At 40.4% G+C, this 25,280-nt stretch overlaps 1 protein-coding gene across 11 annotated transcripts in view; it reads left to right on the top strand.

Annotated features, from left to right (window-relative positions):
- Positions 1–503: 503 nt before the first annotated feature.
- Positions 504–25,280, top strand: part of LOC134205369 (uncharacterized) — a 163,066-nt gene continuing 138,289 nt past the window's right edge. For 3 of the 11 annotated variants that reach the window (XR_009978123.1, XR_009978122.1, XR_009978120.1), the window contains exon 1: positions 504–1,898. The gene's annotated coding sequence lies outside the window, so the exon portion shown is untranslated. The remainder of the gene's footprint in view (positions 1,899–25,280) is intronic. The other 8 variants (XM_062680571.1, XM_062680570.1, XR_009978125.1 and 5 more) reach the window with 6 other exon arrangements.

The raw sequence follows: 25,280 nt of genomic DNA, 5'->3' as shown, positions 1-25,280 counted from the left end.
CAATCCGGCATGCATTATTCCTCTCCCGGCTATGAGAATGTTGTGTATTTGCTTTCTCTCAATACTGTTTGCTGCCACTATGCCAGTGCCCGGCTTCAGCATGTAACATGTAGGGATTGAGTGCTGCATAAAGGGACAGCCGTATGCAGTCCAGACGACTTGCGTGCCCATGTTGTCATGATGCAATCGGTCACCACCCACATCAGATGATTGTGAAAATTCTATGAGAGTGTGGCGAAGCTTATGTTGTGGCATAAATTAAAAATGTTATACCTACAAGGGCTTGATTGAGGTGGCTTTTTAACTAAATGCGGCAAGCCACAGTAAGAATTCTGAACGAAGCTCTGAAAAAAATGCAGATTAATGACCTAATTGACAATAATCATAATCAAACCCTCAAAGTTAGTAGGGTTTGGTACCATATAGTTGGCCAGTCGTAAATATACAACTAAATTACATATTTTTCAGGAAACCTCTTTTCTAGGAGTGGCGTTATTGGTTGCTAAAATGAGAGCGAGAGAATTGGGTGAGCGATTCCGAAGAGCGAAGATGGTCGATTCGTCGGCCACTGTATTAATATTGAGGACTGGGTGTGTTGATTTCTCGGTTCGTTCCGTCATTCACTGTGCCGCCGCCGTCGTCGTTGCTGCGTTTAAGCCTTGTTATTATTGGCTGGTGAGATCATACACCTTTTTCTGTCTGGAGCATTTTGAACCACACCAGAGGACACATCGAATAGAAGTGCTACTCCGGATCTACCACTGAGTGCGTTCTGGGTCCATTAGCCATCTACGAACTCTTCACGTCTGTTGGAATTGGATTAAATGCAAAGCCATCATCGAATTTAACACATCGGAACGCAAATTGAAATACCATTTAAGGTAATACAACCCGGTGACCTAGCTCGTTGGCCTAAATTGACAACGCGAGTGCAATCTGCTGCTTTTCTGGCGCTGCTGGAAAGTCTGTCCTAGTTATGGGTGAAATGCAAGCTTGCAATATTGCTGGTGCTGTTCGGTGATATATTTCAGGAAGAAAATTAACCATCGAGAATATATATATACGTATGTGCAAATGTGAATTGCTGAGCTTCACATTTTGTACCACGGAACGACTGCTTAATAGAGATATGTGATTTTCATTATTTGCTCGCCTGTCTGTGTTTGCATCGGCTTTTGCGTTCATGGTATTCCTGCTTGCTTGTGGTGCGGATGGTATTCTAATTTTGGTGCTAAAGAGAAGAATTCAATCACATCTCCAATCATAGTAGGCCGAATGTGCACAAAGGTTTTAGTCATAACTTCACATGAATATTCACCGAATGCTAGGAATAAGTGAAACCCCGAGCAGGCTTTGAGTGAGAGAAGTTGGCGCTTTAGAGTTGGGCGAAGCAAGAAAAGAAGTTCGAACGAAAAGTAGGAAAGTGTAGAATTTTATTTTTGGAAATCGTCATTAGTGGTATAGTGGATACTGTGTGTCACATATGTGTGCGGTATCATCCAACTCGGTTCGAGGCGTGTATTAAAAATACCACAGCTTGCTTTGGTACAGTACATGCCATAGGCTACTAAAAGTGTGAACCGAGAGTAAGTCTCGTTACTTCAAGGAAACGTGAAAATAGCCAACTCAAAGAATAGTAGCAGCAGCAGCAGAAGATTTGTGTGAAAATTCGTCAAGAGATTTTATGTAATACGATAACAGTGCTCGTGGCGTGGCTTTAAAAACGCACAGTGACGAAATTCGAATTGTTCACGTTTAAAAGCAATTTTACTTTATGCTCGTGCAGCTTGTGGTTAAGCTGAAGGTAGACAACGTAATATATTCAACATTATTGAACACGAACGACGGCGGCGAAGTTTCCACACAATTGGAGTCACACAGAGCTTCACCGTTGCATGGTAAGTACAACACATTCTATCAATTTTGCGGTTATTTATTTGACACAAACGATTAAGCTAATAATCTTTTCGATTTGATGGACATTTTATGGAGTTATTGACCTTCATGCGTAATTCTTAAAAAACTTCGTATAATCCAGATTTAACATCCTAATCAATACTTTAATCATATGATACACGAGTTGAACCCGATCAATCAAGATAGGGTTCCTTTCAGGTTTATTTAGAGATAATTTATCAATCGAACCTCAACTATGTACATAACTTCCATAACTTTTTCATTTTTCAAGTACATTATTAATGACACAAGAGTTGACGAACTTTGTTTTTAATCTTACTTCTGTTACAAGTGATTCAGACAAATGTCGTCTCCCTTAAGTGTCAACAAGTGCAACAAAATATTGCTAGGAATATTATTTTGGAACTTTTCCTCATAACAATGAATTCAAGTATTCAAATAATTTAAATAAATTCTTTTCTTATTTACCATCAATTATTTATCTCGTTCCATTCTTACATTCGATTTCTATTTATTTATTTGGTATCTCCGTGTTTACAAATGGGAATACGCTTTTTTCTAGTGTCACGCTACATACAAAGTTGACAGACTTTCTATTGCTCTCATCGCTCCTTTCCTGCCGTGCGCCACAAGAAAGTATGGTGTTGACTACTCTCCCGAAATGGTAATTTTTGTATGAAAATTGGACAACTTGGTTGAAGTTAAAAGAGCTTCCTTCAAAATTTAATGCGATCACATAAACTTTTTATTACATCAAAATGATTGTTGAATATTCTTAAAACGTTTGTCAGTTGGGTTTTGCAAAATTCGGTTGCTTTATGCCTCAAATCATCGGAGAGGGGTACTGAGAAGCGAAATTTTAGATGTACAATGGTTAAGTATTCAGAGCTTAATTCAAATTTGGGAAATAGTAGGTCCACAAAATTTTCTAGGAACATTCCTTGATATATTCCAAAGAGATTCTCAGTTGGGATAAGCGAAATTCGTTCCCAATTCCGAGTTATAGACATTTTAGTATGAAAATAGCGCTCTATCGCGAGAGAGCTTCCCTCAGACCTTAACGATTTAGATATGTCCAAACCGGATGTTCTAAGCTCTCCATTCTGGAGTTCAGACAAATTGGTCCACCAAGAAGACTGGGCTCGATACAAAGTCAATAGCAACCCATGGGGTTCATACATGGCCTTAGAGGCCATGTGCTAACTTAACTTACTTACCGGATGTTATAAGTTCTCAAAATCATTCTGGAGTTCTGATGAATTGGTCTACCAAGACAACTAGCACAAAAGAGATATGCATCATAGAACAAACTGCAAATTTCAAAGTAGGCTTTTTGTGTATCAACAATCGTCGAACGGCATTCCCGTATATCAAAAGTGAAAGAAAGAGAAAGCAAAGCATGCGATGCTGCTCTGTCAAATGCGCGTTGTTCAGTAAAGCTTCCACCGCTAGGCTCGCTAGCGTTCCAAAATCATGCTAGGACCACAGTCCACGGCAAATATGCCTAGATCTTATGTGCAACTGGGTTTGATACAAAGCCAAAAGCAACTCATGAGATTCATACATGCCATTAGAGGCCATGTGCATAATTAACTATTTCTATATGTCCAAACTGGATATTCTAAAATCTCCAAATCATTCTGGAATCCAGACGAATTGGTCTACCAAGAAAACTAAGCACGATACAAAGCCAATAGCAACCCATGGTGTCGATACAGTTTTTAGAGGCCATATACATGATTTACGATTTAGATATGTCCAAGCCGTATGTTCTAAGTTCTCCAAATCGTTCTGGATACAGTGCCTTGGAGGTCATGTGCATGATTTAAGATTTTGATATGTCCAAACCGGGTGATCTAAGTTCTCCAAATCCCTCAGGAGTTCAGACCAATTGATCTACGAAGTCAAATGGGCTCAGCACAAAAAATAAATATCAATCCTACTATAAATAACAGTACAGGGGTTAGACAACCTTTTTTGAGATAGGAAAAAATCAAATCAGCATATCTTCGTAGCATAATCCGTTTTTGATAAAACCGGAACCATCAGAAGCGGACTCTCTTTTTGTATACTGTCCTTCTGCAAAACCTGAGATTTGTACTTGACCACCGGAGATGTTCCGGGTTTTTCGAAGCTATGTTCAAGATGCCTTTTTTCAACTGATTGTCATTTTATGTGACGTTTCCTTCCATCATGTTTTATGCTTTCTCCAAGAACTAGAACTAATATGTCGACCAATGGTGGCTGTAGATCGAGAATCCATCAAAACTACGCAGAGATATGAGCATTGCCGTGAAACGGTTCCGGGAACATGATGAAATGATAACAGATCGGGATAATGCAAATATGAGTATCTCACTTCATGGCTTTGTAAGACGATGATTACAGAAACATTTCCAGAATGATAGTGTCCACTGCCACCCTTATAGCAGGTTCCAAGGGTCTTCCAGGAGGGGCCGGTTTTGGTACCATCTGGAACCATGCATATATGGGTGTCAAAATTCATGTTTTCCCAAGACGATGAATATAGGATCTTTATTATGAATAAAATTTGGAGGACTGAAAGACTCTCGGGCCAATTTGTAACAGGATCCGGGTGTTCTGCGAAAGTTACATTTGTTCAGGCTGTATTGGAAATCCCGTACCGTTTTCACGAAAATGGCCATGTCTCTGCGTATTTATTTATTAACACCGTCTTCGATAAAACAATTGTACAGACTGAACTTAAATATTAATTCTACTTATTCTATTTTTAAAAACATTTTTGGAGATGTTGAAGGCAAATTCGTTACAAATTACATTAAAAGCACGGATACAGGAGTCTAGTGGGTTGTTGTAACCATAGTTTGTTCGGTGATATGGAACAGCAAGTAAGGAAGAATGCCTTAGTATTCGAGGGGGAATATACAGCAGAGTTTGTTCAAGTAGTGTAGGGCAGTCAATATTTCCTTGTATTATATCATACACAAATAATCGCTGTATTTTCACACGTCTGGCAGATAAGGACTCCAAATTTATGAGTTGACATCGTTCAGAGTATGGAGGAAGGTTGTCTGGGTCATTCCAAGGCAGGATCCTTAACGCAAAGCGGACAAACTTCTTCTGTACTCGCTCTATGGTTATCATGTGTGTTACATAGTATGGTGACCAAACCGGTGCAGCATACTCTAAGATGCTTCGCACCAACGAACAATACAACGTCTTCAGGGCATAAATATCGGTGAATTCGAAAGCGTGCCGTCGAATAAATCCAAGCACAGAGTATGCTTTGGAAGCCGTGATCGCCACATGCTCGGTAAACCGTAGTTTTGCATCAATGGTCACTCCAAGATCACTTATTGATGCTACACGTTCAAGTGGTTCGGTTTCAACGTAATACTGGTGAATAATCTGACTGTTAGAGCGAGAGAAAGACATAACCTTGCATTTCTTGCTATTGATGCGCATACCGTTATCGCTGAACCAAATTAACAGGAAGTTGACGTCATTTTGCATGATCGCACAATCAGCTGGAGAGCGTACGATGCGATAAAATGTGAGGTCATCGGCGAATGATAATTTTGACGAAGAAAGAAGCACACAGAGATCATTCACATAGATGTTGAAGATCAGTGGTCCAAGAACACTCCCTTGAGGTACCCCAGACGTAATGTCGAAGAATCGAGATCGTGTTGAGTTAACCAGAACGTATGCACTACGACTAGATAAATATGAAGCTATCCACTCCGTAATCCATCTCGGGAAGCCAATATGCTCCAATTTCTCGATGACAAGGTTGTGCGGTACGGTATCAAAAGCTTTAGCGAAATCCACATATATCGCATCGATTTGCCTTCCCTTCTCCATCTCACGTGACAATGCCGAAACGTAACACATCAGGTTCGTCGTTGTTGATCGATTCTTCATGAACCCATGTTGAGAATCATATATAATAGGCGATGCAACAGTGTATAGCACATTATGTATCAGCTTCTCAAACACTTTGCTTAGGCAGCACAGGATGGAAACACCACGATAGTTAGACACTTGGTTTGAATTACCGGATTTGTGAATTGGAACAACGGAAGCTGTTTTCCATGCCAGCGGAAAGGTTTTTTCACGTAACGACCTATTGAACAACATAGCAATGGGCTTTGCTAGTTCCATGGAGCAGTTTTTGAGGAATGATGGTGGTATATTGTCCGTCCCAGGTCCCTTAGTGGTGTCAAGCTCATCGATGGCTCTCAGTACCTCATCGGAAGAAAACTGAATAATAGGCAAGTCAATGCTGTGCGCGCAGATATGACTGAAGCAATTGTAACGAGGTGTGGGTGACACCTTGCTAAACACACTCTCGAAGAACGTAGCGAAAAGATTAGCAGCTTCTTTATTTATTTATTTATTTATTGGTATTTATTCCATCTGGCTTGAAGCCTTAATGAATTGATGAGGGAAAAAGCCAGTTTGAGTTGACATTGTTGGCCATGCTCAAATTGGCGTAAAAATCTCATATCTTTTTTTGAACGAATTTAACATGCAGTGCACAAATATACAAACAGCACATTCTAAATAAAACATAGCATTCTGAAACAATTATTTCTCTACTAACAACAAAAACTTATTACTGACGATGATTGTTACGACGAAGTTGGACTAATAACTCTCTTCTAATTCTATTCCGGAACATGGTGGACGAGATGCCGTTGAAATCGAACAGTGCATAGAACTCGTTGAAGCGTGCTGAGATAAACCGTATGGGGTCGTGCATGCCATAATTGTATGATCGACCTTCTAGCTGGAGTATGTTCCTGGTCTTTTTGTGTGGAAGGTAATAACATTACACTTGTGTACACTCAGTGTTAGGAAATTTGTAGAACACCATTCCTCGAACTTTTTTACCAGATTCTGGAGTAGTAGGCAATCTTGGATACAGCGTATAATCATGAAGATTTTGACGTCGTCAGCATAAAAATAACGGAATCCTGGTGGAATAGTGAATCCGACATCATTCATGAATATGGAAAAAAGTAAGGGTCCTAGGTTACTGCCTTGGGGTACACCTGATGGGTTCGTGAATTCAAACGACTTAGCTGTGCCGATTTTAACGCAGAGCGCGCGGTTGGTGAGGTAGGATTTGAACCAACAAATTAGTAATTCAGACACTCCGAGCTTAATCAGTTTAGCCAGCAGAATTTGTTGATCGACACGATCAAATGCAGCCTTGAGATCCGTGTATATCACATCGACCTGTGCTCCGGAGTCCATACTTCGAAGACAAGTAGACGTGAATGGAATGAGGTTTGTGGATGTCGATCTCCTTGGATAAAAGCCGTGTTGGTCAGATGATATGTAGTGTTTGCTGGCTGCGAATAATGAGTTGTTGACAATGACTTCAAGTACTTTGTAACAAGCACAAAGTGAAGTTATTCCACGATAATTTTCAATGTTGCGTTTATCCCCTTTTTTATGAATCGGAAACATGTACGATGATTTCCACCCCTTTGGGAATACACCCTGTTCCAGGGACAGGTTGAATATTTTTGTCAAAGGATGGATCAGTTGTGATGAACATTTTTTCAGCAGGGAGGAAGGAAATCCATCGGGTCCAGGTGAATTGGAGAACTTTAGCTTCTTTATAGCCGAATCGACCAGTTCCGGGGTGATGGAGATAATGTTGAGGCTGATCAAATCTCTGGGCGTATTCAGAATCGCTAAATCTACTTGAGACGCTGATGGCGAGAGGTTGCTGAAGGTGTGCGAAAAATGGTCGGCTAGGAGATTACTTTTATCTTCTGGTGTGCGGGCTTGACGTTCGCCAAGGAAAATTTCAGTAGGTAAGCCATCTTCATTCTTTTTTGTTCTGACGAACGACCAGAACTGATTTGGATTCAAGCGAAGATTGTTCTGAATGCGTTTGCTGTAGCGTCGGTATAGATATCGATTGTACAGACGATACTCGTTTCTGGCTCTAGTGAATAGTTGTTTGGAGAACGGATTGCGATTTTGGCTATATTTTCTGAGTGCCGCTGATCTGAATCGTTTTAATTTGCGAATTTGCGAAAATTGGAACTAGCTCGAGTTTCGTTGTAGCTTACGTTGTACGGGAGACGACCAGATGATTTTTGCTTTTTCACGAAATCCTAAAATCTTGAAGGATTTTCCTTCACATTAGCTTGGATACTAGATAGGTAATCCTCATACGTTGATAGAAGAGTTGCTTTGTACGTTGATTCCATATCACGGAGAATATTACTGTCTCTTTCGGATTTCGAGAGGATGAATCGGCACCGAGCCTTCCTAAGCCTGTTGCGAAGACATCGTAACTCAGAGGTCCACCATGGTTGGTTGTATGTCGAATTAGTTTTTCGTCTCTTACGTGGTACGAGGTCGTTGCAAATTGCAAACAGTTTGTCGTAAAATGCTGATAAGGCGTCATCGATTGATCCAAAGTCTTGAAGAGAATCCCATTCAACGCTGGCGAATGCTGTTCTCAGCTCAGTGTAATCACACGTGTTGAAATCGTATCCTGCGCTGCCGTCATTGACATTTCGTACGAAAAAACTGCAGACGCTTGCATAAAAAAGCAGAACGAATGGCTTGTGGTGTGTATCAATGGGTAGCAATGATGAGGGTGGTTCGACTAAATCTAGGTACTCTGGTAAACTTACAAACGCAAGATCAAGCAGCATTCCATTCAAGTTCAACACATTGTTAATTTGACGTAGGCCATTGGCGAACATGGTCTCGATGAGAGATTGCTCGTTGTCAGAGGCGATGTTGTACGGAATGTAACCATTCACCTCGTCATCAAACTTCCACCGCAAATTCGGGAGGTTAAAATCGCCCAAGGATAAAACCAGATCGTCTTCGGATGTGCAGGCCATTAGATGCTGCATTGCGTTGGCATGAGTGGAATATAACTCAGAGTGAGAGTTGGGAGGAAGATAAATAGCGATAATATAAAGCGAGCGGAGCTGCAATTTTAGCATTAGCATTAGCATTGTTACGGTGTAATTCGTAGATTGGACACTAGTGATACTCATGTTTTACTTTTAAGATCCTTATCTAGAACGCTATCAGAAATCAAGAAGGGGAGTGGTCCTTGATTCCAGTCTTAAACAAAAATAACAAAAGCATGAGGATTACTACTCCTGGCCACGCCCATCTTCACCGTAACTAGGGAGAGGAAGGAAGTGTTGATGTAGTACTTACTTAACGAGAGGCCACCGACTTAGCGACACCCTCATAAGTACCACGGAGTTGGATAATGAGGAAGGTAATCGTTGGGTCAGGATTTGCCTGTAGCTGGCAATGTGACCGTGGTAGATCTTACCCCGTAACACACCACGCAAAGGTGTCTACCCAGCATTACGGGTTTAAAGCGAGCGGAGCTGCAATTTCACACGAACTACTATTTGCTCTATTCGATCACAGTCGGAAAGTGGAATTTCCTAACAGGTAAATTGTCGTTTTACAGCAACTAACACGCCTCCTCCCCGAGAAAGCAGGCTACTTTTTGGGTTACGATCGCAGCGGAAAAAGGCATACTTATCGGATATTTCGTCACTTTTAATATCTTCACGGAGCCAAGTTTCCGTAAAGACGAGCACATCGTAATCACTACTAGTTAGAAGCAAGCGAAGATTAGCAATTTTCGTGCGCAAGCCTCTCACGTTTTGGTAGTAAACCAACAGATTGCGATGATCGTCAATTCCTTCATGACCCACTTTGGTGGACATACGAGCAGGTTCACTTGATCTGGGCGCAGTAGCGATGCCGCAGCGTGATGAAGAACAGGGATCGAGTGAAGTTTGCCTGTTGGAATCAGTGGATTTTAACGGAAGGGGTCTGGTCATTGGGCTTGAATACTTGCCTGCTAGGGAGGGTTAGAAGCCCCCTTCACCGAACTTACACACAGGACCAGGATGACTGCAGGACGCTGGCGGGAGTGGCTCGACTGTGACGAGAGGTTTGGGGGCTTCCATAGGGCTTGCAGGCGTGCATCCTGGTGGCGTGTAACAACTTGAAGGCTTCCATGATGATGTTGATGATTTTATGTCGTTCAATACACTAAGTAAATGGTGTGCGGTCGAACAGGTATTCACATGTGATGGGTTGCTGTAATCGATGAATTTTATCGAAGGGAATTTGTTCCTATTGCGTTCATACTTGCCTGTTACAGAGTGTTGGAAGCCCTCCTCTCCGTTCTCAAACACAGGGCCAGGATGACTGCAGAACGATGACATGAAGCGCTCGACCGTGTTGAGAGGATTGAGGGCTTCCATGGTACTTTCAGGCATGCATCCTGGTTGCGGGAGTGTCTCTAACGATAATTTGTTGGTTGACGATGATTGATTGAAAGTGTGTACTGCGTGCATAGTGCCTTCCTGAGAGCTTGAGGCGAGAATATTTGGCACCTGATAACTGGAACCAACAGATGTTAATGGAAGAAGGTCGTTCTTGTGGTACGAATACTTGCCTGAGACGGCGGTTTGGAAGCCCCATTCTCCACAACCAACTACAGGACCAGGACGACTGATGAGCGCTGGCAGGAAATGCGGGACTGTGATGGAGGGATAAGGGACTTCCTAAAGGCTTATTTCGATGCGTCCTGGGTGGAAACAATTCAATTTAAGTCCATTACAGGTGTGACGGGAGACGCTGTGGTTTCGGGGCGCAGCAACGGTGTTGTTGCCCTGTAAATATACCTAACGGATTTTGGATCTACAGCCAGCATTCGCTAGCATATTAGTGCTAGTTCCTGGGGAAAGCATAAAACATGATGGTTTGGAAAATTTCGAACATCTGGTTTGGTTTATACTCAATTGCTACCAAGGCTCTAGAATCCAGAATGATTTGGAAAACCAAGAACATCTGTTGGGGGTACAGTTTTGAGAAAAAAAAAACAGCAATAAAATCGTTCATGCGCGATATTCGTGTGCAATTTTCGTCCTAATAAAAGTGATCAACTGACGATTCTTCCTTTGACCATAACCGGATGTAGGTGTGGCCGATCAACATTCTAAGGTGACGATTATTTTGGGTATATAAACATGTGAATTTGGCTGAGATTTTGCTTATTCAAATCCGGGTGAATATGACCCGAACACCGTAAGTGTGACTTTTTTGTGCACTGTAGGAAGGTTAATCGGGAAATGCCATTGAATCCTCGGAATTTCCACGCAAAATTACAAGACCTTCTACAAATTTGAATTGGCGTTTGATATTATAGACCAGGGACGGGACAAATTTGAAACGGCGGGCGGGCTAATAGGCTCGATTTCCGCCAACTATTATGTAATCTGTCTTGGAAGCATTCACCACCAGGCCAACTATTCTTGCTTCAGGTTTCAGGCGGTTCTGCCGCCTCTTAAAACGTTCGGTCGACAATTTCCATATCATCCGCGAAACAAACAAATTGACTGGCAATCGGGTTGCGATAATTTGCGGTTTGCCATTTATAAAGATTGTTGGCCGGCAGCGAGTTTCGAACCTGCGATTTTCTCAATCTAGCCACTCCGCCACATAAAGTGAAGAACTGATCTCCCTGTATCAAAATTCACAAAAAATAAAGTAATAAAAAAAACTCCGCCATCTGGATGGTATTAAAAGCAGCAGTGGCTGGACTTGTAGGTATTACGAATGCAAGACATCAATCTAGTGCGATTATCACAGGAAGAAAGATCGATCAATGGGTAGAGGATATTTTTTCCAATCCTCCAATAACTGCGCGTTGGGCGACATGCTATTTTAGAACGAACTGGGAAGTGAAGGGAAATTCTTATGTAACCAATTTGTATTTTCTCAGAACCTTTTTTAGCTTTCTTCTGTGGTTCGTACCTGGTTCGTACGATGCTGTTCTACCTGTAATTTCTGATTCAAGGTTTCGTAAATCTTGTTTTCCTAAGTACACTTTTTTTAGCGCACTATCCCAGTCAATTGATGGGGTGAAAATTTCTACTTGATTTTGCACGTACCTTTTGTTTGTTTTGACTTGCCACGTTCGTTCGAACCTGTCTTGCACTCCAGCCAGCAGCGTACACTCCAATGCAGCGCATACACAACCCACGCCACGGAATGACGCGGACGGGTTTGTGTTCCAAGAAAACACACAAAATCCAGCCGAGCAACCAGTGGTCAACCCATTATTGTGGTAGGCGAATCGCATATAAAGGAACAAGTCTTGGTGGAAAGAAAATAACAGCACAAGGTAACGAGGCCATAATTGGATATTTGGTCTTCATGCGGCAAGGTTGTTTGTTCTCGGTATTGACGGGTGCGTGGATTCAAATGGTGGCATGTGCTTCGCAGCTTGGCGTTTCCCACAGAAACTTCTTAATATTGGGAGTTGACATTGACGACGCTGATGGCAGCTTAGATAGTGATGAGTTCGTGTCAAACTTGCCAGTCTAGTTGATGGAACCTTTTAATAACTACCCAGTAGAAATAGCAGATGTAGAACATGGCGGTGTAGCAACCATTCTTCCGCTGCTAAAACTGGCGCCGTGCTATGTGGGCGAACCTGATGTGGTGCTGCCGCCATGCAAGTTGTTTGAATTGGCGAAATAAAAATTCTATAATTTACAGCTGCGGTTGGCTGGTAGAAGTAACTACTTTCATTACGATCACTGATTTGGTACATAAAATCATTAACTAAGATAATTTTACTTGAATGAAGTTTCTCGAGACTAGCACATGAATGATCAAATAAAGCTGACTAAAATGTTACTCATACCGTGAATCACGGTATCAAGTTTAGTAACGACTATATTTATGCCTATTTTAGCGTATCAGTGGGTGAATCGTACTTATATTTTCAACAGAAATTTCGCTTCGGAACCCCCTTCAATCAGGCATTGTAAATTCTCGGATCAGTACAAAGGATTACGGTGGAATAACAACAAAATAATATTGTTGTTATTAGGTTTTGAACCTGTATCGAGAATGAGATTATTGGCATTACAAAAAAATTTAGGTAAAGTCCAGGAAGTATTGCATGTTATCTTGTACGTTTATAGTTGGAGCTTGCTCTTCTCTTTCCTTGTCCGATCAAGTGCAAATCGTTATTGATTCGTTGATCAATAGGCAAGATATTTGTCATGTAGTAGCCTGAAGATATCAACTGAGTAAGCTCGTAACCTGTGCAAAAACTGTAGATACTATCATGTTGATAATACCGTGTTTGTTGTTTTCTACAATAAGTGCGCAATTCAGTCAGATTGTTAATTACGCCGAAAAAAATACTCAAACGTGCGCAAACGATTTGATGTAGAAAATAATGGTTCAATATGCGTCGCATTTACAAATATTTTTTCCAATAAAAACTCAAAAGCTGAGACAGAATGGCACTTTAGAGACAGCAATGTGTGTTGTTCATCTTAAATCAATTGAAAGACAATGTTTGAAGTAAACAACTTCTTGATTTCAGTAAAAATCAAGCACATTTTGTCTTGATATTTATATTACAGCTTAATGTCATAGTAAAGAGTATGTAGAAGTAGATGTTAAAGTTCACTCATCTTATTTTCATTCTATTTCTTATTATCAATTATCACGTAACCTGAATAGGCTATAACAAAGTTTGCATTTAAATTAAACCTCTTCGCACCATGAATTCATTGTGAGCTTCTCCTCTGGATAATTGAGTAATTGTATGAGCAATTCTACAATTTATAATATATTTCTGCATAACAATTATCTCTATAATTACCGAATAAGAATAAATTCATTGCAATTACGTTTGTAATTTTTCGTTATCGTAGAATTGGAACAAAAAAACTAAATTTGTCCACAGACTCTCCTGCGAAACCAAAATTTATCGTATGAAACGCTAAGTTGGTATTATAATCACTCTTCATTGCTTAGATCATTTTAGTTCACCTGGTCTACTCACACAACTCCAAGTCTGTGGGTCAAGCTCGATCACATCGCGTCAAGGTGGCGACGTATCAGGGAAATAAACGCAAATGGAGTACGATGACGTTCATTCGAATTTACATATTCGTTCGTCCGAAGAGTTACGTGTTAGCAGTACAATGCAGTTGGCGTCATATTTATAGACGAAAATAACAACAATATGAATAATGCGACACCCGTCCGGCAAAAGGTGTATGAGTCACCTCTCGGCTGGCTCATGCTGATGAACCGGCCGCACAGCCTCCTACGCTTTATTTCCTGCGGGTTCAGCGTCGTCGTGACGGAAAAGTGGCTCTGCCGTGTGGCTCTCCTACTCGCATACACCGTCGTCACACCTTGAGAATGCTTGATGACAAAAATGGTGCTTTTGCATTGACCGTCTGTCAGCAGACGTTCCTCAAGGTGACGATGAGCAGCAATGAGTTTGCACAAATGTTGGTTTGACTTCTGCGATTGCTCCATGAATGCAATACACGCTGTAATGGCGATTAACTTTTTGCCAGCGGCGAATATCGGACGACTGGAGGTAAATGAAAACAGGCCGATGGTTTTTTGTATTGTTTAACTTAAAATAACAATCGATATGTTATTCCACAATCCCACAATAACACCAATAATTAATTCCTATGTATATTTTCCATACCAAGTCAGGTGGAATAGATTACCAGCGATAGTAGATAGTAAATAGTTCGTGGCAAGAAAAGTATTAACGGTTGATTGATTTTACTTTTGCCCTAACAGCTCATCTGTTATGATTGGAGTTAAATTGCTCACGCATTGAGCTCTGTTTTTGAAAGGTAATTGTTCGCTGCAGACTAAAAACGAATGCATTCACCTATACGACTTCAAATTACACCGGACAAGTCTTGCATGCATTCCTTGTGCATCCTCTAACGATTATTCTATAGCTTGCTCTTCCCTTTCCTTGTCCGACCAAGTGCAAGCCGTTGGTCTGGTAATGAAAGGCCTCATTAAAACACCACGTGTCAATAGACAAGATATCTGATACAGACATAAAGGAAACCAGGAACGAGACGCTATATGCAGTTCTACAGGGTAAATATTTATGCATGTGGCTCCACTTGATATGCACCTTTGTTAGGAACATGTAAGTGAAACCAAAAGTCTGGTAGCAAATGATCTCGAGCAGATTTACTTTCATTAAAATAGCACAAATGTTGTCCCTGTTCTCGCATCAGTGCACGCTCCACCTTGCCTTGGATGCTCGGTTCGTTTTGCTTGTTATTTGACATACATAGTATCAAATGAGAATGTTTTACCTTGATTTCAATATTTGAAGACATCCGAGTTGGTCGTTTGAGTAAAATTGGCGAATATTTTTTTATTCCCCAACCTGGATACCTGGTTGGCTACATCGTCGATACACCTATGCCTGGCGTATTGTAGAGCTACATAACCGTCGGTCTTGGACGATGTTCCTCCAGCTTCCTCGAACGTTTAGGGTCCCCAGGTCCGATTTCACCGCGTGCAGCCAGCGTGCTTCTCTGTTGAATATTGTTTTCGCTATTCTTTCTTCCGACATTCGCACTAAGTGACCAGCCCACTGAAGTCTGCCGTATTTTATACGATTCACAATATTTTCTTCTTTGTATACTTGATACAGCTCATGATTCAGGCGTCTGCGCCACATACCATTTTCTAGTTTCCCTCCGAGTATTGTACGCAGCACTTTTCGCTCGAAAACCCCGAAAGCTCTCCGGTCCGCCTCTTTTAACGTCCATGTTTCATGCCCATGAAGGGCCACTGGTAGAATCAGACTTTTGTATAGAGCAAATTTCGTTTCCGTCTGTATGTTGCGGGACCTAAGCGGGTTACGTAATCCGTAAAAGGCCCTATTCGCTGCAGCAATACGTCTTTTCATCTTGAAGAACGGTACGGGAGAAAAAAAATTAAATTTTTCAAAACTGACCAATTAATTCTAGACTAAACTACCCCATGACTCCAAACTAAATTGTGTTTTGGATCGCAAAGCCACGTTGCATTATTTTTTTTTACAAAAATCTTTACTCCCGATCATCAGGGATCACAAGCTTCGGTAATTTTTAGTTGCATCTTGAAGCGTGGTCCGGGAAAGAAAAAAAATGAGATTTTTCAAAACTGATCAATTCCCTTTGGACTAAATAACTCCGAGACTCGAAACAAACATTCTTTTTGGATTACAAAGCCGCGTTCCAACTTTTCCAAAAATTTCTTCCCTACCGATCACAAGGGACCACATCTGCAGGAATCCAAACAATCTTTTGTTTTGGATTGCAAAGCCGCGTTCCAATTTTTTACAAAAATTTCTTCACTACCGAGCATAAGGAACCAAACATTTCAGTTTATTTTGGTTGCATCTTGAAGCGCGGTCCGCGGAAGGAAAAATGAGATATTGATTTTTTCAAAACTCACCCATTCCTCCTGGACTAAACTTCCCCATGACTCCAAACAAAATTTTGTTTTGGATCGCAAAGCCGCGTAGCATTATTTTTTTCCACAAGCTTCGTTTAATTTTAAGTTGCATCTTGAAGCGCGAACCGGGAAAGAAAAAAATGAAATTTTCCAAAACTGACCAATTTCTACTGGACTAAAAATCTCCAGGAGTCAAAACAAACTTTCGTTTTGGATTGCGAAGCCGCGTTCCAAATTTTCCAAAAATTTCTTCACATCCGATCCTATTGAACCCCAAACTTCAGTTAATTTTTTGTTACATCTTGAAGCGCGGTGCGGGGAAGACCAATTCCTTCTGGACTAAATATACACTGGCCCCACAATCATGGGTCACACACTAATATGAGTCATTTCCATTTAACCATTTAACCATGCAAATTGGAGTGACTAATTACTGTTACAAAGTGACCCATATATGTGGGGTCAGTGTAGGGCAAGAGGCCTCAAAACGACCACCCCTCCCACCCCCCGGGGCAAAACGCCTTTTAGGTATTCCCTCATATTTACCGTATTTGACATGGTCGTAATAAAACTAAACCAAAAATTATGTAGGCTAGGCAAAAAAGTTTCAAAATAAAAGATAGGAAGGTTGAAAAAACCGAAATTTTCCACATTTTGATGAAACACTCAAAATTTCGGCGTTGCAAAACGCCCTAGACTAACCTACAATGTACTACGCGTCTCCACGCACTGTCCATACCATAATGCTGAAATGTGAATATTATCAATATGAATGAGATTTTCTACAATTTAAAAATGCCATCAGCTAGCTATATTGTTTAACTGTTGCATGAGGTAAAAATACCCATGGAAATCGTTACAGCTAAGACATTGAAGCAGTCTTTGCTTAGCTAGGGCATATTGCCCCTCCTTCCCCTTCTTCAGGACTCGAAACAAATTTTCGTTTTCAATTGAAATACTGAAAAAACATGATTGCCGTGCCGGGTTGATAAGAGCCATCTTGGATTTAGAAGCCGCGTTCCAATTTTTTCCAAACATTTTTTCACCAGGGGTTACTAGAAACCCCAAACCTCAGTTAATTTTTGGTTTTCAAAATCAAAATTTCAAAATATTAGTTAATTTTTGGTTTTCAAAATTTCATTAGGTTTGTAAATTTAATCATCTCCTTGTTTTGTTGATGTGGAGATATTTATTTTTTAACATTCATATTGTTAGAATTCAAGAGAAAATTCTTTTAAACTTTCACGAGATAGAGTAACGATTTTCCCCTGGATTTTTTACTTAGTCTTTTATTAAAATTCCTCCGGATTTTTGTAACTCAATTTCCACGTGGAATTCTTCCGAAATTATTTTTAGAAGAATTTCCTGTAGGGATTCAAAAATTACCGTGAAATATTTGAAAAAACTTCCAAAGTATTTTTAGAAGGAACTTCCGGAAGAATTTCTGAAGCAACTTCCGGATTAATTCCTGATGGAACTTTCTGAGGAATTCCTAAAGGAACTTCCGGAGGAATATCAGAAGGAATTCCTGGAGGACCTTAAGAAAAAAATCCTGTAAATACTTCAGGATCTTTACTCTGCGTAAACATTCTAAACATCTTATCCGCGGTTGATCGTGCCTGTCAAAAACCGCTTCGGTATTCGCCGACATAGATTCCCGTAAACGGGCTCAGTCTGCTAAACAGAACTCAACTTGGCGTTATACCCCGATAGTTGGCACAATCGAGTCTGTGCCCTTCCATGTCGATAGAACATAGATTTTTTTTCGTTCAGCCGGTCATTCCCAACTTTCAGAAGCTCGGCTAGAATTCCGTCCTTCACAGCGGCCTTACTGTTCTTTAGCTCTCGGGACACAGTTTGTTGTTACTCCTCCTTGAACAGCACTCTTCTACAGCCGTAATTCTTCGAATACTTTAAGATGCTGGCCTCCTAGCAACGCACAGCTAGCACCGCTGTATAAACTGCCAAAGATTGATTTGATATTACTGCGTGCGGCCTATTGTCATTCTTCTTGTTGATAATGATGGAGTGTATTTGACAGAGTTATGGAGAATCCGAACTCGGTGAATTTGAACCAGGCGGAGAATTGGGGTCCTCGATTATTAATGAGTCCCTTTTTTGCTTGCTATGCCTGCTGCCCAATGCACAGACTCTCTAAAAAGGGGTTTCTGATTGTTTTTTGAGTCATGTTGTTCGGTTCCAGCAGTGAGTTCAGTCATTCCAAGTGATGAACCATTGTTAAACGCCCTTCCATCCCGAGCAAAGGCAGACAACTGCAATAATATCAAACTGATAACAAGCTAAGTTGTTCTTATTTTCATTGTATATTTAGTTATCAATCATGTGATTAATTGATAAGTGAATAATAACAAATTTTATTATCAAAACAAATTTGCCATTTTCTTTAAAATTTCGCGTCGTTCGAATACGGTGTTAAGCTTTCTATTCTTTCGAACAAACTAACTTATGGGAACAACTTCCCTAGGAACATATTTTATGTTAGGAAAATTATTTTGAGCTTTTTAGTGGAATGTTTTCACATGTCATAAGACGAGTTAGAACAATCCCATTGAATTCCACCACTTAATTGTATCCTGACAGATACGTATTTCGACCTCAACAGTAAGGCCGTCTTCAGTGTCGAGACACTGAAGACGGCCTTACTGTTGAGGTCGAAATACGTATCTGTCAGGATACAATTAAGTGGTGGAATTCAATGGGATTGTTCTAACTCGTCTTATGACATGGGACATATTTTATGGTGAATTATCATCCCAATATGTTCAACACGCATAATGGCGCATGCTATAAAACGTGTGACAAGAATTGTTTCTAAACACTGAACTGAAATTTTTGTCTAAGCAGACGATGATTTTCACCGTTACCAACGATATCTATTGATTTGTTTTTCTCTGTCAACTAAGGAATTTGCGCAAGAGTTCAAGTTTTCTCATTTGTTTTATTCTACTACTTTACTTCCATTTCAGGTGTCGTTGAATAATGAAATATATATGTATCTAAGAACCATACCACACCATACGTTGTAGTTGAATTAGTACTTAACGTGGCCTAGCAACTTCCGGAACAAAATGATTCAAGGGCATGTGCTCATCCAAGAATGGTGAATACTCTTGACTAACCACCTACTTTGCAGGACAACGTCTATATATATAAGAATGCGTTTGCATTTGCTTTGAGGCAATGTAATTCACGAACGGCAATATGATTCGTCTTGGGATCCGTAGTGTTCATATATATGGGGAAGCGGAAAATTTAACTGGGAAAGGTCAGGAACGATTGCCTAGCATTTATATTTTTTTTAATTGATCACAACTGAAAAACCCTGATTAATCCACCTAGCGGTGATGGTGCCTTTCTCGTGCATTATAAAAATAGTATTTTGGCCATTATTCTTGAGCCCATAGTCCGATCTGGCCAATTTTCAATAGGAAACAATGGGAGAGTATTCTGCGTCGAATGCAACTTGTTGCGAGTAAATCGGTTAAGGATAAGTGCCTGAAAAATGAGTGACATTTTTTACTCAATTTTTCTATAAAAAAGTGGTATTTTGGCCATAACTTCCGAGCCCATAGTCCGATCTGACCAATTTTCAATAGGAAACAATGGTAGAGTATCCTGCGTCGAATGCAACTTGTTGCGAGTAAATCGGTTAAGGATAAGTGCCTGAAAAATGAGTGACATTTTTTTACTCAATTTTTCTATAATAAAAGTGGTATTTTGGCCATAACTTCCGAGCCCATAGTCCGATTTGACCAATTTTCAATAGGAAACAATGGTAGAGTATCCTGCGTCGAATGCAACTTGTTGCGAGTAAATCGGTTAAGGATAAGTGCCTGAAAAATGAGTGACATTTTTTTACGCGATTTTTTTGTATGAATTTGTATTTTGGCCATAACTTTTGATCCCATAGTCCGATCTGGCCAATTTCAAATAGGAAACAATGGGACAGGATTCTGCGTCGAATGCAACCCGAAAAAAAAACATACACACACAGACATCACCTCAATTCGTCGAACTGAGTCGATTGGTATATAACACTATGGGTCTCCGGGCCTTCTATAAAAAGTTTGTTTTTGGAGCGATCATATAGCCACAGACAAACAGACGTAACAGCTTGAACAATTTTTTTAAAAATCCATCGTCCAACTCCTCTACCACCATCTTGCGAGCATGTTACATGAAACAACGTTTCGTATGACATTGTCACCAGAAGGCGCTGGAGTGAAATGTCAAACTCGAAGGATTACGACGCTAGCGCCTCTAATTGTGAAACGCGCAATCAATCATATTCGAATTGATCGTTGAAGTCATGGTCGATGGTAATTTCACTAGTGTTACGTCTGTTTGTCTGTGATATAGCCTTTACCGTATACTTAGTATACTTAGTATTCGCGTTTTTCGATCGGGCCGATTTGATCTAAGAATGTGTTGAGCGTTGTTGTATTCTTCTCCCCGCTGAACTTGAATGGCTTATTGCAATTGGATTGTTTGTGATTGCTTGAGATTGATCCTGGTTTTTGACACGATATGGTGATGGAATTTCTTGCTAATCGTATTCATTACGTCGTTGTCTGATGTCTGTACAAATGATCTTATTGTCTTTTCACTTTCAATGTTGAAACGTTTATGTTGTGCACACAACGCACAGTAGCTTAAGCGTCACTCTCGAGTTAGAGAGGCTACTGACGCTTTCTACAGATCTGGCTATAAGACTCTGTTCTAGGGCGAGTTTATTAAAGTGGCTCAAACACTCGACTGTCTCTGGCCAACACAAATGGAAGCGAACCAAATCAGAAATAGGGAAAAAAATATCCGAATGAAATTTAAAAAAAAGGACTAAAAGGATCGAAAATAAATTTGAAAAAGACAGCATGCTTATATTATGTAATTTCCTGCCTGTTTTACATATTTTCTGGTGTGGATTTTTCTACTTTGAGCTCAAAGAAATCTGACTAACTTACTTGCAAATATCATTTCTCTACTACATACGAAGGACGCTGTTCGATGTAGCTGCACCTGTCGAAACAACGATGAGTTGGACTGCATGCGACGTCGTAGAGTATCTAGGATGACGCAACCAACACCGACGATTCGTGGAATGTGTTGCGAGGCAACTCGGAGAAGGCGACGTCCAAACCTAGGCTCGTTGGTAATCGAGAACGTCGGAGAACCAGCTCAGTCCAACTCAACAACGATATTCACGAAGAGTCCACACGACGATCACTCACGGAGAGAATCAGCAATGGGCAACGTCGGTCCGATTAACTAGCGCCACTATGATTGCTTGGCACAAACGATACGGCTAGCTTCGACGACTCAACGTCGAGGATTCAAAGAATGCGAGATAGAGCGATGAGCAATATGGGGCGAAGCAGACAGCTTTGTGATCTGAGTTCTGTACTTGGACGACCAAACGTCCTGACTACGACCGTCGGAGTGGGAGTCTGAGGGTGGCGTGAGATGCGGATAACTTGTATGCTCCCGAATATAGAACAAAAGAATCTACAATACAGTCATATCTGCTTTGCAGACCCGAAACTCATCATATGCCAGCTGTAACCCAATCCGAAGATCTTCTTTCCATATTTCAGCTCACTGTATGGACCACAAACCTAAGTGCGAACTGTATCGCTGAGGAGTGAGTCATCTCACTTTGTGGGACCCATACTTCACATACTCCGTTCACTACTGTTTGGAAATGTAGAGAGAATTTTTGAGTGATGCGTCAATTTAATACCCGAGAGTAGAGATCTCCCTTTTTCTTGAGAAGAGGTACTGTGGCAAACTGATTGCTGTATGCTAGAAATGTGATTCCTAGGAAAGCATTGTTTTCCTGTAAATTTTTCCTGTCATGTATTACATATTGGTCTGGGAAGGAATCTTTTTCCATTTTTGGTGCCAAAAAATCCACTAGTAATACACATTTTGCGATTGTTAAGCTTTTTGTTGTAATTAGTTAGTAATTAGTAATTAGTAAAAGCAGTAATTGAAGCTCTTCGGTTGGTCTGCTTTAAAAAATGTTGTAACCCTTAAAATTGTCGTATTAACGAAAAACCATCTGGTGATACTTATATCATTCAATACATTATTTTCTTCATATCTTTTCAACGTAATGATAGATTATTAGCTGTCGAATGCAACTTGTTGCGAGGAAATTGGTTAACCCTTAAATGCACAATGTTGTTTTAAACCAACAAACCGAAAATACGTTTTATGTTAATAATTTTAATGCTAGTTTACGTTAAAAATATTTTCGACGATTTCTAAAAAAATCGCCTTGCACCTTTAAGGGTAAGCATTAACTATTCGAATAGTTGGCTTTTCTTAGCTTTTGTGCGTGTATGGACAGATATACATTTTCTCAGTTTATCGAGCTGAGTCGATTAATATACAATGGGTCGCCGAACCTTCTATAAAGAGTTTGTATTTGTAATAACATGATAGTCTTTTGGTACAATTCTGTTCTATGAGAAAGGCAAAAAGATATATTCAAGTTTGTGCTGAATTATTAAGTACAGAAAAACCACCGGATCGAAAAGGACTTTGGGATAAGAAGGATGCAGCAAGACCTCTTCGCGCTAAGTATTCTTTTAAATTATTTTATTTTTACAAACAGCTGTTCAAATTGAAGAAGCTTTTTAATTTCAAATAGAAACCCTATGCACCATATTGCTTTGAACCAACAATTTTTACTAATTAGTTGGAAGCGCCAAACTTACTCGGATTGGCTTCTACGGTGCTGGGGTAACGCTTTACAGTTTATTAAGCAGCATTTCCAACCACACAAATAGAGACATGCCACACAGAGCATCGGATACAGAAAAGTATAAAGTTCACCCACGTAACTCTGAGATTGTTTCGTGGTTCGTTTTATTTTGTATCAGTGTGTGCTTCATTGCACCTCGCTCGCTGCAAACGCTGATATACCCTTCGGTCCACTATACGCTTCTGCATTCGTGCGTCCCAGACAGTTCCACGAACCTTCCAATATATTTCGACCCACATGGATTTACTTGTGTTCATGATGTTTTCACTCGACGTCGTTTTCGTCGCCTACTTGTAGGGGAGCAGGAAAGATTGAACTGCGTTTCAAGTCGCGCTGCGCTGCGCTGGTTGCTTGCTTGGTTTTATTTTTAAACCCGAAACGAAATTAAGGGGATTTTGACATCGCACGCTAGCATCGAACTCATCGGCGCAGTATGCCGGGCAAAGAGAGGTGAGCTCCAATGTGCGTGGAACTTGAAGCAATTAAAACTTTTAGGCAGAACTGCGGCGTTGTAATTTCGAGTAGGTTATGCCGTGTGGTACAACTACACACGGCATATTTATTACTGCTTTGTGTCTAGCAGTTTGAACTTCACAATTTATATTTATGATTATTCGTGGAATTAGATTTAGGATTTGTGTTCATGTTGTTGAATATGGGAATTCGTTGTGTAAGGTTCTTGCGTCGCAGTTTGTAATTTTACTAAACAAGACGAACTCACTTTATTACATTAACCGCCATCCGGCTCCCATACAAACTTCTTCAATTTCAACTTATATGACAATTTTATCGCACCCGATGCCAACATATTAAGGTAGTGACTGACGACGCTACTTGACCCGACTTTCGTCTGCTTCAAAAACTTCGTCCTGTCATGCAAATGGGTATAATCTTCCACCATTTTCCCGCACTACAAGCGTTGCAAAAGTAGATAACTAGGAAGGAAAAGTGCTTCTTTCTGATGTCACAATTTTTCCGACGTGCAATCATAAGCACTTGCCTTCAGGAGCACTGTGGGGAAAAGGTATATGTGGAGCACTATAAAGCAGCATGGAGGGCAGATTGGAGCTGTTCGTACGTATAGGTTAGGATAGGTATAAGTGCTTGACTCGAGAGACTGTGGATTTTCTGCCCTCTGAGCGAAATTTTTCGAGGCGTGGCATGTCGCTTAGAAGTCGGAAAATGTGAAGCAGTCTCTCGGAATTCTATGCACGGAAGGACAATTTGTACAGAACTTTCGTACTTATGAAAGCGCACGGCAAATGCCTATCGGGCGGAAACTGCCACCGTTAGCGGTGTTGGATCAACAACTTTGAGTTACTTCGGGGTTTGTGCGGGCTTCACTTTTTCACGAGCAACAGCAACAACAAATGGGATATTTTCTACCGGCTATCAGGTGTCTTCTTGATGCTTTCTTGTATGGGGACACTATTAATGCTTGATAAGATTATAATCGTTCTTAAGAAATGGAAAATATCATCATTGTTAAAATTTGTCCTACATAAGCACAATCACTTTTTCATGGCAATGATTCTCAACAAAGATTCGTGATTCCACTATTGACGTTCGCAATGAACAAAACTGGACCACTTAAATTAAAATAAAACAGTCAAATAAAATGCGGTCGTATGTTTTCCACGTGGTCACGTGGTGGTTTACTGATGAAAAGTTTAAGCTGAAGCTCTTCTCAAACTCTGTTTGGTTTACAATTATTCTACATATATAATGTAGTCGGTCGTGAGATAAAGTGCCATAGCCTGGTAGTGCTGGCATATCGGAGGTGAACAGATTGAATTGCAAGGGCAACATGATAATGCCCTTTGGGACGTCTGTGATAATGTCGTACGCTTCAGAAGTCCTTTCGTTGAGTAATATTTAGAATGTCCTTGCTGACACATAATTTTTGATGATTTTCAACGGGTAACTGGGGAGATTATTGATCTGAAGCTTTTATAGCAGACCACATGTAAAAAGCTTTCCTAGAGGTTTTGAGTATTGACTTGTTCTGTCTGATGATGCTGATGATTCAAGTCAGTTGGACGGATGATCGACCGCGCTGGAATTCAAATTGTTACTGGAGCGTGATATTATATTATTTGTTCGGCTGATTACAGCTCCATTTCAATTTTTTTTAAATCTTTGTTTATGTGTCGCATTTTCATACTTTTGAGAGAATGTGGATGTGATGGTAGCTTTTCGGGGAAGAAGAAGGATCCATCCCATTCTTCTCGATAGGTATGTCAAGGAGATATAGCTGTACACAAGAACT

This window comes from Armigeres subalbatus, chromosome 1 (genome assembly GCF_024139115.2).
Source record: "Armigeres subalbatus isolate Guangzhou_Male chromosome 1, GZ_Asu_2, whole genome shotgun sequence".
Lineage (NCBI taxonomy): Eukaryota > Metazoa > Arthropoda > Insecta > Diptera > Culicidae > Armigeres > Armigeres subalbatus.
Note: the sequence above shows the minus strand (reverse complement) of the source record. Positions and strands in the feature narration are given on the sequence as shown.